At 40.5% G+C, this 3124-nt stretch overlaps 1 long non-coding RNA gene across 1 annotated transcript in view; it reads left to right on the top strand.

The window, feature by feature from the left end:
• Positions 1-762: 762 nt before the first annotated feature.
• The window catches only part of LOC111815847, a 4494-nt gene continuing 2132 nt past the window's right edge, over positions 763-3124 (top strand). The window contains exons 1-4 of the long non-coding RNA XR_002820466.1: positions 763-772; positions 991-993; positions 2463-2475; positions 2970-2971. This is a non-coding gene — a long non-coding RNA (uncharacterized LOC111815847). The remainder of the gene's footprint in view (positions 773-990; positions 994-2462; positions 2476-2969; positions 2972-3124) is intronic.

The raw sequence follows: 3124 nt of genomic DNA, 5'->3' as shown, positions 1-3124 counted from the left end.
GAAAGCTCCATCTCTTCCGACTTTTCCCTGCACTCTTAATGGGATGACATCTCCAAGCCTTAGTTACTCCCTGTCTCTTCTTGCACTTCACTGAGTATAACTGTCACGGCAGACAGCTTTGTTGCAACAGCTTTGTTGCAGGCAAATGAGCTTTTGGCTTAAGGTCAGAACACCTAGGTTCTGCTTTTTTTTTTTTTTTTAACTTCGTGACTCTGTACAAGTGATTTGATCATTGTAAGCCTTTGTTTCTTCATTTGTGGAGTCACAACAATGAAATGTATCTCACAGGGATGTTGAAAGGATTGAATGAGGTCATGGCTCTGAGAAAGCTTTCAGAATCTGTAAAACTTTGTACACACTTCTGTTGTGAACAGCATTCTGGAAAGGCTCTAGGACATGTTCCTGCTGATTTCTCTGGCCATCCCACTTTCCTTTTATAGTTTTTGGGGTTCTTAATCCCAACTTACCCTGAGTCTCAGCTCGGTCAGGTTTGCCCACTCCCTTTCCAGCTGTCTGGTTCAAAAATCCTGGCTAAGTGAACATTGTCCCACATGATTATACACCTGGCCAAGTGGAGGGACAGGGACAGACAGCTAACCCAAGCTGGGCGATAGAGGTTTTCTCTGCCCTGAAAAGGAAATTGGCATCAAAGCCAAATTGCTTGTATTTAAATAGTTTAGAACAGCACTTCTAAAGATGTGGCCAAAAGGCCCCCTAGGAGTCTCTGATACTTGGTCATGGGGTCCTGAAAGTCAAAACCATTTTCATAATAGTGCTAAGAAGATATTTGCCTTATTGTTTGTTTCTGTTTTAACTTGCTTTTAAGGTGATGGAATAGCAGCACTGATGGGTAATAAGGATGACATTTTAGTGACAGCAATAGCAAAACAATAGCACTCATTACAGATCTTGTATTTCTCATTACATACACTCACAGAAAGAGGAAAGAAAACAAAAGCCAGTTTTACTTAAGAAAAAGTCCTGGAGAAGGCAGTGAAAATGATTTACTATTACATCTTGCAAGCTTGTTTGGAAGGCCTAGCAGGGGAGCGCAGCTACTCTTATACCCTTGATCGGGGGAATAGTCCTCGTCTATTGGGAGTGGTCGTCCTTTCAACAGAGCATGCAGCTTTTGGAGTGATGCACATGGAGCCTTGAGGGAGGAGGGGGACACCCACCTAGCCAGCCAGATCAGCTGAATCAACCCTGGAGATCAGCGGAGTGACAGATGTCACAGCCAGATTACTCTCACATCCGACTATTAGATTGTGGCCCTTGAGTACCTGCCTAAGAGTTTGTGTGATGAAATGTGATGTCTGAATACAGCCCCTGCACTGAATCCTGGAGGTGGTGGTTAGGAGAACCACTGGTGTTTTTTGGAGTTGTTATCTAAACAAATGACTTTCTTTAAGGGTCCCTTTATTACATGAAAAAATGAAGTATGGTTTCTCAAATCTAGCTACTTGCTAGGTATTTCTTGAAATGATGGTGTGATCCTGTCATTTCAAGAAAAACAACCAATAGCAATTTTGCCAGGATAAAATCAGAGTTTCCGATTTTTTTTTTTTTCAGCACTCAGAATTAGACCCAGGGAATTGTTTATGCTAGGCTTTCACTTCCATCATGAAGGGTATCCTCAGCTCCAAAAAAATAGAACTCTGAAAAACTTGTATTTTCTACTGTGAGCTTGAAGCTTTGTAATACTTAATACTTTTCTGATGGGATCAGTGATGATATGAAATATACTTATATGAAATATGTTAACACTAGGAAGTTGTGATGCATAACTGAGTTGACTAATATTTTTCAAATGATAAATGAATGGGTGAAAGATCTACCAGTGTGTAAGATAGACTAATGAGTTTCTTTTCTTTTTTTTTTTTTAAAGTGTTTTTATTTTATTTTAGTGTGTGTGTGTGTGTGTGTGTGTGTGGCCAGCTCAGCCCACCAGGGGGCGGGGCTGGCTGGCATGTGGTGCTGGGGGATTGAACCGCGGTCCCTGTGCTTTGTTAAGCTTGTTCTAAGTAGGTGCTTTAGACCACTGAGCCATCTCACCAGCCCCAAATGAGTTTCAATGTAACAATAAGTTCATTTATGATTTTTCAAGTTTCACACTACAACCAAACTTTAAGAAATAACCATTTGTTGAATTTGATGCATTGTAAAAAAAAATCATTCAAAATTATTTGAAAAGTCTAAGAAAATACTCTAATTGAAAGTGACATGTCTCTGTGACATGGAATTTTCTTCATAAACTTTACACTGTTGTCATTCTAATATTTTTGCTTTTGCTTTGTTTTCTTCAGAGCTGATGGAGTGGTGAAAGGTACAGACTGAAGCTGGACCATAGGTCTCCAAAGAGAGTGGATGTGGGCAGCTATGTTGGGTTCAAGCATGTGTTATTGACTAGAAGAACCCATATTAACAGAGTGTGAGAGGAGACCCAAAATTGCAGAGAGAAGTAGAGATATGTGTGTGGCGGAACATGAGACAGGAGATGTTTTGGTTTCTGCTAAGTCTATACCAGGTTCTTGTCTCTCTTGGGGCCTGGATATCTATTCAGTTTAGAGTTTTAGGAGATTTCTGTGTACTCCTTCAACAGCACTCTATCTCCTCTCAGCTTATTCATTCTTTATGTGGCAGTCCTATATCACTTAATCCATAGACTCAGGTGTGTAAGAGATAACACCACAGACCATTTTCTACAGATCAATACAATTTGGTCTTTGGGCCTACATCCTGCTAAGACAGCCTCTCTTGTAGATCTATCAGCAACCTCAGTCATTCACTCATTCATGGAGAAAGAAAAGCAGGGACCTTCAAGGGTCAGTTCTAGACTCAAGGAGAGCTCTGGATCTAACTTGCCATATAACTTCGGAGCCTCCATTTCTTTTTCTGTGAAGAAATGATAAAAACATTTATCTCAGAGACTGTGATTATCAGACACATTAAGCATCCAATATGGTAAGAAGTGTTCTCTATCTTCTTTTCTACAAATCTCTCTGTCTCTCTCTATCTTTCTGTCTCTCTGTCTCTGTCTCTGTCTCTTTGTCTCTGTCTCTTTCTGTCTGTCTCTCTGTCTGTCTCTGTCTCTCTCTCTGTCTCTCTCTGTCTCTCTCTGTCT

This window comes from Octodon degus, unplaced genomic scaffold (assembly GCF_000260255.1).
Source record: "Octodon degus isolate 3935 unplaced genomic scaffold, OctDeg1.0 scaffold00022, whole genome shotgun sequence".
NCBI lineage: Eukaryota > Metazoa > Chordata > Mammalia > Rodentia > Octodontidae > Octodon > Octodon degus.
The sequence above is the reverse complement of the archived record's forward strand: the minus strand, read 5'-3'. Positions and strand labels throughout refer to the sequence as shown.